Source organism: Microtus pennsylvanicus, chromosome 4, assembly GCF_037038515.1.
Source record: "Microtus pennsylvanicus isolate mMicPen1 chromosome 4, mMicPen1.hap1, whole genome shotgun sequence".
Lineage (NCBI taxonomy): Eukaryota > Metazoa > Chordata > Mammalia > Rodentia > Cricetidae > Microtus > Microtus pennsylvanicus.
The window spans coordinates 109244288-109258113 of record NC_134582.1 but is presented as its reverse complement, the minus strand read 5'-3'; positions in this window follow the sequence as shown (position 1 = coordinate 109258113).

Here is a 13826-nt window from a genome sequence, read left to right as displayed (position 1 = left end):
CTTTAGGCTCTAGAGTCCCAACTAACAGGCTAACTTACACATGACAATGAGAAACCAACCCAAATTACTCCTGGATCAGAAACCATGATAAGCGTTTAAGTTACTAAGTTTTGGAATCATGTGTTATACAATAGTAGGTTGCTGTCACCCGACCACAAATATGGACCATCTCTCTGCTAAGAAAGAGAGAGAGAGAGAGAGAGAGAGAGAGAGAGAGAGAGAGAGAGAGAAACTGTGATAATATTAATAGATTATTTGTCCTATTTACAGAGAGAAGCATTCCTGATTTAGCAGGTGAGAATACTTACTAGGTGTTTTTCAAAACAGATCTGACAGAATAGAAGTAGCCAGGAGGGGGCTAGAATGTGGAAAATCATGCCATTTAAGAAACAAGTAAAGAAACTGGGAAATAAAATATTTTAAATGATAAAATCTGAGAAGAACGCTAAATTTCAAAATTTAGAAATTTGTTATATAAAAGGGGGAAAAAGATGCTTCCGGGTGACTTCAGATCAACTACTGAGATAAACCAGTCAGAGTTACAGCGAAAGAGATTCTGGCTGACCTTAAGATGGCTTTTGCTGGCAGTGCCTATCTAAATATGAGGGTGCTTTGGGGCCTGGCGCCCCTGAAGAAGAAGAAGGGGTGGACCAAGCTATGCTTGGTAACCATCTGTCAGGCTGTTGAAACTGACACTGAGCTGCTCCCCAAAGTAGTTGGTCTCCCAGTCCCCATTTCATTTTAAGCAGTTCTAAATCCCTGGAGAAACAGCAAATTCAATCAGAAATGGCAAAATTAATCAGCTACTCTTATTCTTGTCCTCAGATCCTTGCCCATCTGGTGTGTGTCTGGATACTCACATCTTTGGCCAACTTATCCATTCACTATCTCTCCAGGCCCCTTCCTTTAATCCTTCTGATAGGGAGTTTCCATGTGCCCCTCCCATCTGACTTCCTTTTTTGTTTTTTTTCCATTGGTTTTAGTTGTATTAATGTACTTTTTTTAAACCCAGAATAATGCTAGTTCTTAGAAAGTGGTTGATAATTTGTATATATCTTCTGTTTCTGTAAAGAAAAACAAATGTGAATGTTTGCATGTGATACAGGTAGCATTGTGTCCCTTCATTGCTGCCAGGAGCTCTACTGCAGGGGTGAACAGTTTGTCAGTATTTGTGCTCTGAAAGGACTCACAAAGTGCTCCTTAACTATAAATGGTCTGAGCTGAGGAGCAGGGCTCTACCTCACTTCCTGATATGAGGGGAGGAGGGTGGTGAGAAGTGAAATAGGAGTGTTCTTTTGCCCTCCTGCACACGCTCCAGCATCTTTCCACATGTGCCCAGCTACCCTGTTAAGGATTTTCATTGCAACTTGGACTTTGATGATTTTAGAGCATTGGAATCATTTACTTAGTTTTAATTCCTATTGTAGGGGTTATTTTTAACCCTGTCTATTCCCAGTGCCTACAGAATATATATATATAAAGATACTCAGACTAGGATATGAATGTGGCTCTAACTGCTAAAGCCCCATTCTAGGGAGGCCCAAGTCTAGCAGCTAATAGCAGGTGGGAGAAGTCCTCAGGAGGCCTGACCTGACCCTAGGCCAGTCTGCATACCTTTTCCCTTCCTCTCTCTTCACTTGTCCAGATATATTTCTGCCATCCTTGTAGGATGTCCAAAGGAGATGCAGTGGTCAGAGTTGGGGATTGGCACAACTGAGAAAGTGCTTGCTGTAGCAGCATGAGGACCCAAGTGTAAAGCTGAGCACAGGAGCCTATATCTGCAACCCAAGCACAGGAGATGGCCAGCATCTCCCAGGCCAGACAATCTGATCAAAATGCTGAGCTCCAGGTTCAGTGAGAGACTATTGTAACCAACATAGCTGACACTTCTGTGTTCCGTTACCACGCATGTGTGGACAAGCCCTGAGGCAGAAGTGTCTAAAGGCCCCGGGAATCTTAAAGGACTCCGCATGACCCACATGCAGCATGGTTGCCACCATCACACCCCACCTATAGAGGGGAGATGTCCCCCTATAAGCCTTGTGTCGCCGTTTTTCATGGTTTCCGCTATGGGTAGCAAAGCATCCAAGACCATCAATCCAGCCTCCCCCTGAGATGCCTCTTAGAGGCCCTAAAATCCCAGGCCTTAATGCCTTACTTTACAGATTCCCACACTTCTCCATCTTTGTTCAAAAAATGGCCTCCTTACAATTTAGGTAACAATTTAAAGTGGCTGCCTAATGGCACCTTTGATCTCGATAGTCCATGGGAGCTTTCTAACTACTGTCAGCACACAGGCAAATGGAAGAAATTTCCTTATATCCAATCCTTTTACTATGTAAGCTCTAAGTCCCGGTCTTTTAATCTCACCTTTCATGATATCTGTATGATCCTATCTAATAACCTACTTCCTGAAGAGCACAGGTGAGTTTGGGATCAGGCCAGACTACGTGCAGATGAGGTTCACCAAACACATGCAACACCCCCACCAGGGACAGAAGCGGTCCCTGAGTGGGAACCACACTACCCCAGGAGGAATTTTAGCTTGGGACTGGTTTTTTACTTGCCTCCTGGCAGGTCCATAAAGCTGCCCTCAAGCCAGTAAACTATAATAAGCTCTCAGAGGTCATCAAGATATGATTGAAAATTCTTCAGCATTTTTGGAATACCTCACTAAAGCCCTGTTACAATATACTAACTTAGATCCAAAAATCACAGAAGGCAGACAATTACTCATGACTTATTTTTTTTTCTCTGTGCTACCCTGACATTGAGGCTAAACTTAGATGTCTGGAGAAAGGTCCCTTGACTCCACATGCAGAAGTCTTAGAGTTGGCTATTAAGGTGTACCATGTGAGGAATGGCAGAGCCCGCAATCATCACTGTCACTGCCCTCTGGCCGAGGTGACAGACCTGTTCAACCTGTGCTGTCCATGCTGCTCCCTTACCCCCCAGGGCTCAAGAGCTGCCAGGCCCATGGTTCTAATGTGGTAGAGCTGTCACTGGGCCTGAGCATGCCCTAATCCTCACCTTGGTCCCATGAGACCTTGTCCAAGATGCCATAGGAAAGGGCATTAGGCAGCCGATTGTCCTCATGCACATTGTGTCATGGAGATATCAAACCCAAAATATTCCCAGGTTGACCTTCTAGATCTGGTTATGGACGAGTGAGGCTGCCCAGGCTCCTTTGATATGACCACAGGCATCATCTGTAACAGGGAGCCACAGGTAAACATCACGGTATCAGAAAGGCCCATCTTCTTTCTCTTGGACATTGGAACCACATACTCAGTACTGAGGGAATTCTGGGGGCCTACCTCTCCTAGTTCCCCTATTGTCGGGGTAGGGGGACAGCCTTATCTACCTCAGCAGACCCAACCACTCAACTGTGATTTTAAAATGGTATTTATCTCACTCATTTATTTTTAGTCATGCTGACCTGCCCAGTACCTCTTATGTGACGAGATTCTTTTAGCAAAAGTAGGAGCTTCCATTTCGTTTGCTCCTTCCATTCACCTTACCTCAGACTTGTCAACAGCTCCTCTCCTTCTCCTTCTAGCCTCCCAACCTCCCAGCTCCAATGTGTCTTTTCCTCTACCCACCTCTCAGGTGGACCCCCAAGTCTGGAACATCCAAAAACCCTCTGTTGCTAAACACCATTCCCCCATCATTATCCAATTACAAGATCCCAAGACCAAATATCATAGCTTCCCTTTCCCACTCACCAGGCCAGGGGCTCCCTTCTAGGAACTGACTAGCAGCTTGATTTTACTCATATGTCCACAGCCAAAAGAGTTAAATATTTCCTGGTTTTGGTGGACACCATATTTGGGTGGATTGAAGCATTTCCCACCACTAACAAGAAGGCCCAGACAGTTTCCCATGTTCTTCTCTGAGAAATTATCCCCTGGTTTGGAATCCCAACCTTCAGTAGTATAATGGCCCAGAGTTTACTTTTCAGATCTTGCAAACTTTATCTAAGGCTCTTAACATTCCCTAGAATTTTCATTTCTCATACCATCTTCAGTCTTCAGGGAAGGTAGAACAAACTAACCGTTCCTTAAAAAATATTCTTGTTAAGATATCACAGAAGCTTCATCTTGACTAGGTAAAACTTTTACCTCTGACACTTCCTAGGTTTAGGACTCTCCTCCAAAGCCCCTTTTCATCTCACCTTTGAACTTATGTATGGGCAGCCAGTTTTTACCCCCAGCCTTTCACCCAAAACCTCTTCCCTTCCTGATCACCTGCTTACTCCACTGATATCCCATCTTCACTCCCTATTATGGGATTTTTACCAACTACTTATTACTTCAACCATGTGCCAATTCATGCCCACCACTGATTAAAATAGGAGATAAGGTACTATATTCTCCCCTAGACCAATGCCCCTCACCCCTTTCACCTAAATGGCAGGGTCCCTTTAAAGTAATTCTTGTAACTCCCACATCTGCCAAGCTTGAGAGACTCTCTTATTGGGTCCACCTGTCTCACCTTAAACCTTTTACTCTTCCAGCTCAAGATACCCCCTCGTATATGGTAACTCAAACAGGGAGGGCCCTGTTCTTTTAAGTTCCAGAGGACACAAAGATCAGTCACTTTTCCTCCAGTTTCAGAAAAAAAAGTTTCATCACCATATTGAACCCTCCTGTGCCAAAAATTCCACATACTCTCCCTCTTCCTGTCTCCTATCTGCTTTGCCAACTTCTCTATATCTCAAATGACATACTTAAATTTCCAGCTAACCACTCAGCTGTTATTACAGGGACCATCATTAAACATAGAGCCAGAGGTACAAGGACTGTCAAAAGCCCAGGTGGTAAGAAAAAATAATGAGCTTGGGAACATTCACAGCCCCAGACTCCTAAAACTCACAAAACAGACTTTAACATAACAGGTTTATCACTGACTGTAGCAGTCTCTCCTGGATGTTAAGGTAATACCATGATGCTAAAAAGAACAAGTACCTTAATAATTGCTTTAGGTAAAACATTGAGGGGTCTAATAATTCCCCTTCCTAATAATCCCCCCTTCTTTTCCTCCTTCCTCCTCACCATCTTCCATTCCAACACTATATCATCATAATCATAAGCTTTTAATATGTCTAAAATTTATTTATTTTCAAACTTTTTTTTTCATAAGCTCCAAGGAGCCAATTGGATCTATCTAAATGGACTAGACTTGCCCAGAATTAGTATCATTTAATTCTTCCCTTATTAGTCCTGGTCTCAGGAATCACTGAGAAGTTCCCTCCTCCACCTCCCCCTCAAAAAAAACCTCTATCTACCATCTTGGGACTCTCCTTTAATCATCAGAATCTAAATTTTTTTTCAGACATAATTTTTGCCTTTCCAGCATCTTTCGATGTCCAAGCTGCCAGCCAGCCAGTTCCACAGAGCTCCCCCCCCCCAAAAAAAAACACAAAAGTAATCAGCCACCCCAGGAGGTGGCCAAGCATCTTAACTCTCTGACAAAAAGCAATCTCGGGAGACCTGATGACTCCCACAAATCAGCAGGAAGAAGTCACGAGAGACCTTACGACGCCCCATTTCCACCCATTTAAAACCCCCAAATCACCAAATTTTTGCCCCGTTCCCACCCATTAAAGAACCCAAACTCCCCATTTTTTTTATTGAAAAAAAAGTTTCAGCCTCCTCCTAGCCTCCCATTTCCCTCCCCTCCTCCCACTCCTCTCCCCCTCCCTCTCCAGTCCGAAGAGCAGTCAGGGTTCCCTGCCCTGTGGAAAGTCCAAGGTCTTCCCCCCTCCATCCAGGTCTAGGAAGGTGAGCATCCAAACTGGCTAGGCTCCCACAAAGCCAGAACATGAAGTAGGATCAAAACCCAGTGCCATTGTCCTTGGCTTCTCATCAGCCCTCGTTGTGTGCCACGTTCAGAGAGTCCGGTTTGATCACATGTTCCATCAGTCCCAGTCCAGCTGGCCTTGATCTTCACCAACCCCGCAACAGACAAAGGTCTGATCTCCAAAATATATAAAGAACTCAAGAAACTAGACTGTAAAATGCTAATTAACCCAATTAAAAAATGGGGCACTTAACTGAAGAGAGAATTCTCAACAGAAGAAGTTCAAATGGCCAAAAGACACTTAAGGTCATGCTCAACCTCCTTAGCGATCAGGGAAATGCAAATCAAAACAACTTTGAGATATCATCTTACACCTATCAGAATGGCTAAAATCAAAACCACCAATGATAGCCTTTGCTGGAGAGGTTGTGGAGTAAGGGGTACACTCATCCATTGATGGTGGGATTGCAAACTTGTGCAACCACTTTGGAAATCAGTGTGGCAATTTCTCAGGAAATTCGGGATCAACCTACCCCAGGACCCAGCAATATCACTTTTAGGAATATACCCAAGAGATGCCCTATCATATGACAAAAGCATTTGTTCAACTATGTTCATAGCAGCATTATTTATAATAGCCAGAACCTGGAAACAACCTAGATGTCCTTCAATGGAAGAATGGATGAAAAAAGTGTGGAATATATATATACATATTAGAGTACTACTCAGTGGTAAAAAACAATGACATCTTGAATTTTGCATGCAAATGGACGGAAATAGAAAACACTATCCTGAGTGAGGTAAGCCAATTTTTATAATAAACAAAAGGGTGGGATATAATGATTCAGCCACACAACATGGCTGGCTGACTCTTCTGGGTTCCAGGGCCATACATGTGTGAACAAACCATCAGGCAGAAGTGCCTACTGGCCCTGGGAATCTTAAAGGACCCCACCTGACCAAGTGCAGCATGGTTGCATCATCCACATATGAAGAAGCTTCATGACCCCTTGGGCACATATGTGAGCTTTGTCATCTGCATACGATGTAACCACGCCACCCCCCTGTGTGTATGTGCTAGGCAGCCCTTAAAAGCTGGAGGTGCTATCTTCAGCTCTCTCTCTGCACACTGACTTCCCCAGGCCTGTACACGCCCCCTGAATAAACTCCTAAGCCGGTTCATTGCATGTTCCGTGCTTCCTTCTCACTCGCACCAGGTAATTTCAACAATGTTCTGGTGTTGATTTATGACTTTCTCGTGTGCCAAGTGTGGGTACACACTGAGAGAATGGTGGCAGGACATGGAGGGAAGGAAAAAAAATACTGATCTTTCAACCAGGAAGTAAGGAACTTTGTTTATAGATCCAAAGAACAATGCTTTTTGCACTATGAGCCTGGTAATGGAGAACTTAAGTCGAGGAACTCACCACACTTAAAATTTCCATTTTCAAGAACTCTGGGTTCTGGGTTTATAATGCATGGATTTTCCCCAACCTTTTCTGAGCCCTTCATTTCCTTTAGAAGAACTTTCACATTTCTATGGCACAGCATATCCTAGTTTACAAAGTATCTGCACATGCGGGCTGTGTGCGTGTCCATCTTTCTGTCCCTCAGGTTGTAAGTAAAGGGTTTGCCATGTTTTTTTTTTTAATATTTATGAGACACTACGATGACAAGAAACATGAAGGATAGACAAGAGATATTGTGAAGACAGTGGTAACTGTCAGATGGCTTTTGATTGACCACGTTCAAGGCTCATGTTCACAAAGCTGGGGTGCTCCGTTAGAGATATTTCCATCTTCTGTGCTGTCTCCTGTGACAGTTATCATGACCTTCAAAGATTAGTTCTAGTACTGTCATTTAGCAAAGACATAAGCTTCAAAGAAGTAAAATGGCTTGTCAGCAGTCAGGAGTCCTAAGCACTCACATTGTGGAGGCCCAAAAATGTGAGTCTGTTTCCACGTTGACCAAAAGTCAGAGAGTTGAAACTTTCTTCTAGTTTCTTCAAGGTTATTGTGCTTCTTCCTCACACAAAGGTCCCACCTACCTGCAGCTCAGAGAAAGCTCTGCTCTCTCACGGTTATTGTCAACAGGTGTGGCTAATAGCCAGCCCTTGTACTCTAGGAATAGAGAAGTAGGGTGTCCCTACCTCAAACAAAAGTCTAATGATCCAACTAAGTTCCAGTTCCCTTAAGGAGATAATGTTGGATTCCACCCAGGGAGTGGTTTGCCTACAAAATGTGAGCGTGATTTGTTGTCTTCTAGCAGCAGAATGTTTATAACTGTGTGTGAAGCCTGTGACCTTCAATTGGTCTGTTCATTTCCTTGTATCCTGTTATTGCAGTCTTTTGTCTTACTCCTACCTTTTGGGGTCAGGAGTATTTTAAGCAGTTGGAAATTAAATGGGGGCAAATTTTCAGTGCTCACTGGAACTCCCTCCTGATATTATCCTATATGTTTCTGCATTTTATTATTTTCATTCATGTTTTCATGGTCTTTACTATATTTCTAAATCCCCATGCCTCTACCCTGGTGAGAGGCATTTTTGGTGAGGCTGGTCCCTGACAAATGGCAGCCCAATGTGGTGTGGTCAGCTGACATCACATCAGTGTGGCTTTTACTCCTTCATGTCCTATATGTGCAGACTGCATTTTACTTCTGCTGCATTGAAATTCTGTCCCATCACAGGATGAAAATGATGAATAAAAGCTGAGGGTGGTTAGGGCAGCAGCCTCTGACCAAGTTCTTTGCACAGAGTGGGCTCCTGATATTTATTTATTTAAGGCACTGACCTAATTTTTCCAATGACTGGCCCTTTTCTAGCTCTCCAACTTTGCTAACCAAAATGAAAATGGAGCCAGAAAATAGAAGACTCAGTGCCGTATCCGTCCATAAAGTGCGCACAGCAGTGGCCATCTTTCAAAGGTTGTCATTTTGTTTGATGTACAGAATAGAATATCCACAAAGGTACTAAAGAATTGCTTGATTTTTTGGCTTCATTTCTTTCTTACCCCTCAGTAGTGCTTTGGTCCTATCTGAAATATCTTCGATTCTCTGCTATATAGCCTTTAGATGACCCTATATTCAAGGTTGCACCCTCAATACATAGTTAGGGTACTCCTTCAAGACCACTGAGGGCATATTAGATTTGTAGTTTTCATCCTGAAGTACCTACAATTTCTTATATTCATTTAATATAAAAAAATGACTTTAATAACCCCAGCAGCCTACTCACTGGCAGTATCCATGGCCAGGATTTTATGAATATAATTTGTCTTTGTGGTCACAAAAATAATGGAAACCTTTTCAGTAACAAATATTGGAGCTCTTGAATGAAAAGAAATATTGGTCCCAAGACACTTAAGCAAACACTTTTCCTAGAAACTCATTTACAGCCCATCTGAGGCAGAGTTCAGAGGGACAGAAGCCCCTTTCCTATAATGTCAGAAAATTTCTCACATCAACCATTGAGTGGCCCAGGTTGCTTCATATGTATATATGTAGAGTCTGTGGTTGAGAACTAGTCCCTTCCAAACCACAGAGACAGAGAGCGAGGGGGCTGGACTAGGGGAGGGAGTTAAGGTGAATGTATTTTTAGTGCTTTTAAATCCATTTAGACCTATTTGCTAAAACAAAACACCAAAAGCTTCCCAGGAAGTTTGTTCCATAACTCCTCATCCTCACATCTCCATCACTGCTGTGTTTCATGTACTACACTGTGCAGTCAGATTAAGAGAAGAAAAAAGGTTGTTAAGATCTCAAGGAAATGAAATATTTTCTCTCAGATGGGAACTGCCCCATGACATACTTCAAACAGAGGAAGCACTATACAGAAGTCACGTTAAAAGTTCTCTTGGGGCTAAAGGAGCAAAGGAAAGGTGAAGGAGATATCTCTGGTCCTTGTACCTTCCTTGTGTTATCAAAACAGAGATGCAAGGAGTGTGAGACCCAAGTGTGAGAAACAGCCAGTGCAGCTATGGTAGGGCCCTTGAGTTAGATAAAATACTGTAAGGTGCCAGAAGTCCTGATAGGCTGGTGCCCCTGGTTCTGCTACTTCAGCCTGATCTCCTGTAACCTCATAGGAAGCCTCCTCCCCCTTGCAAAGAACAGCAGCTGTCTACAATTTCCACAATGTTTAGAGAGGAACATTAAAAGATTTTTCTCCTCTGGATGTCTTCTGATCTCCCAAGAATATTTTCATTGGCAAGATGTAATAAGAACATGGCTGCCAAGGGATTCTGGAAAAAATATAGTTTGCAGACCCCTGGCTCCAATAGAATGAAGCCCAGGACAGCAGATGGGGAGCTGAGTTGTGATGTGTAAAAAATGAGCACCATGATGCAAACAGATCATTGTAAAACAGCATAATGGGAGAGGATCATAGAAGCAGCTCATCTGACCCAGATGTGACTGAGGAAAGAGTTCCTAAGTCATTTCAGAAGAGACACATGCCAATCAGTTATTCATTCCTTACTTGTGTTTAGCAAGTATTCCATCAGACAAAGGGAGACGGCTAGGTGAAAAGAAGGACAAGAGGCAACTTGAGTGAGAGATGGCGTTAATCACGTCATGGAAGTGCAAGATAAGATGTGGGGCAGGTAAGAAAGGTTAAGTCATGTGTAGCCAGGCACGGTGGCTCACAACCATAATCTTCAAGCTCAAGAGGCTGAAACAAGTGCAAAGAGCCACTTGTGCCGCCATGGGGAATGTATTTTAGAGTGACCAGCCCAAGCAGATCCTATCCATGAAGAGACTACTAACCGCATAGGTGTGATACAGACCTTTAAGACTTTGATTTTCCTGTATGAAGATACTGTTAGTTGGGGGATGACCATCATACCCATGAGTTGAACTTTACTTGGAGGGAGCTATTGATGTTGGGATTCCCTTCTGTGTGCTGTGAATATTATTGATGAATAAAGAACTGCCTTGGCCTGTTGATAGGGCAGAACTTAGGTAGGCAGGGAAAACTACACTGAATGCTAGGAGAAAGGAGGCAGAGTCAGAGAGAAGCCATGTAGCCCCACCAGAGACAGATGCTAGACGGAACTTTACCAGGTAAGCCACAGCCATGTGGTGATACACAGATTAATGGAGAGGGGTTAAATTAATATGTAAGAGCTAGCCAATAATAAGCTAGAGCTAATAGGCCAAGCAGTGATTTAATTAATACAGTTTCTGTGTGGTTATTTTGGGTCTGAGCTGCCAAGCAGCTGGAACAACCAAACGGTCTCCTTACAACAAGCTGTGGCTCTTAAAAATTAAGGATGGACATCTCTGAGGAAGAAGAAAAAGGCAAACAATATAGTACAGGGGGAAAGTGACTGCAACATGGAAAAGGCTAATGCAACAGATAGTGTATTACAGCAGTCTCCAAGTAACCAGGCAGTAAGAAAAAAGACCTTCAAAAATGCCTGGGTCCAACACTGCCAGATGAAACAATAGGTACTGTGCATCTACTTCATTATAATGACATCCCTACAGATTAACCATGCAGAATTGAACATCCCTACATGCTTTGATGCCATGACACATCAAAACCCCATGGAATGAACAGAAAGAGGGCAAATTCCCCACCTTAGCTCTATATCACTCTGAGAATGCTTGCACGTATTCACTCACCACTTGATGGGGTATTTTGCTTTGTACTAAAAGCTCTATCTATCTTTGGGGGTGGGGTGTCCATAATGGTGGGGACAGCATCTAAGAGTTGAGAGCTCACATCTTGAAGTACAAGCATGAAATGAAAAGAGCAAGCTGGGAATAGTGTGTGGCTTTAAAACCTCGAAACCTGTTTCCAGTGACTTGCTTACTCTGGCAAAGCCACACCACTTAAACCTTTCCAAACAGTACTAGCAACTGTGAAACCAAGTACTCAAATACCTGAACCTATGGGGGTGTATTTTCACCATATCCACCAGAAGTACCTTATAGAGAGATCTCCATCATCCCACGCCACCCACTTTTCCTATATTAGCTTTTGAAGGTAGAGCTTTATAGTGTTATATCCTTACTACACCTTCTCAGCTAAAATGATATGTCCATTTTAAGAGTTTTAAAATATGTTGCCAAATCTTACCCTAGAGAACCTCCCAACCTGTAACCTAAATGAACTTCTTCACAAAGTACACAGCACTAAAGAGAGAAGGGAATCTTTCAGAACTGTTTTTGAATGTACACATCCAGAAATGAAGAAAGGTATTAGTAAAGATAATGGACAGAGAATTTCTTCAGTGCAGCTGGAGTCTGGGGAGCAGTGGATTGTTCTCTGGAGTAGAATCTGGTCCTTGCTTCGATTCAGACACCAATGGTCTATTGAGTAAAGAGGCATTAACAGTAAAACAGGAACCATTGCAAGCACCAGTGTAGGACTATTGGACACCTCTGCTGCTGTAGGCTGTTGGAACACAACTATTTGGCCACTGATAATGAGAGCATTTATCCAAGAGCTTTCTTGATGGCATGCTCATCCCTGAACATAGTTTTAATATCAGGGAGGTTCTCCCTATTCTGATGAGAATTTCTAACTTAAAAAAAATAAATGTACCAGTTTCCTAATACCACAGTTTACAACTCTCCTTTCTTAGCTCTGTATTTTCACTTATTGCCCCTTCTTGGCAGAACATCAATTTTTCACCTCATCATGATGTTATGTCTACTCTATGTGTCTGTGTGTCAGTTTGCCATCTCACTTGTAGCTGAGACTTAACCAAATGTGGCCTTTAATTTTTGGAAATGTCACAGAAATGTTAACAGCGTATAGTCCAAAAGGACATGAACAAAGGTTAAGACATGGTACCTGCTTCCCGTAAGTCCAGACATTTCTCTAAATAAATAGAACATATAGACAACTAAGGTCGGTCTTAGAAAAAAGAAAAGGGGGTGGGGAAGTTTGACTTCCCAGATGACAAATGATGGAAAATAGAAAAAGGTAATACATATGGAAACAGAAACAAACAACAAACAGGGGGGAAAAGCCCTATCTCAATAATACTTAGGGAAAAGTGATAGATTTACAAAAGCTGTTGGCAGGAGACGGCAAAGTAGATCTATGTCTTTACTGCAGGTTGGAGGTATAAGTTAGCCCAATTTTGGGAAGATAATTTAGCAATATTCATTAAATTTTAAATGTATACATGACCGCATCCCAGTAGTCCTCCTTGTAGATGTCTAGAGATTGTCTTACACTATCTTGTGCATAAAGGTCTAACCAGAGGTGTTCATGATAGACACTAACTAACAAAATCCTTAAAAGTCAGAGTTCATGCCACATAATTCTAAACAACTCAAGTGCTGAAATTACACATTATACATTGTAAATAAAACAAGTTATAAACCAGTGCACAGAATTAACATACAATAAAACAAAGCAACACGTTCCTGAAACATACAAAAAGAGGAAAACTCACAGGTGTCTATGCAATTCTTGCAAACAAGATCCTTCATGGGAAGAGTCAACAGAAGGAGAACTGTACCCTGTCAAGATAATATTACTTTATAAGATCATATCCATAGGAGGACGATTTTAGAAAATACTATGACATTTTGAAAAACAGTATCAGCTGTAGAAACATTTCTTAAAATTATCAGTATTTTTCTTGAGATTTTGTATCTTCTAACAAATACTTATCTAATTCTTTCCTTAACTAAAAAATAAATCTGTCCGAAACTTCTTGCAACCACTCAGTTCCAAGTTCATCCTGTTCTGGACACTATGTTCAATGTCATTGGTCGGTGCTTTTCATAAAGACATCAAAGGCTCACATTCACACCAGCTCCGATGTTGATGTGTTTAGAGGCAACTTGACATTGTAGTCTTAAGACAGTCAAGAACACCTTCAGAATGAAACCTCTAGAAATTCCCTCAGAGGATGTCATGAGGACACATTTTCTAGAACCCTGGGCTTGTGTTTGATGCACTGCTTTGTTATTTTTTGTTTGTCATTGTTTTGATTTTGTTTGTTTCTTAAGAAAGCAGCAAAGCCTGGATTGCTTTCTTTTGAAAGGAGTGGTTGGATTTTCTT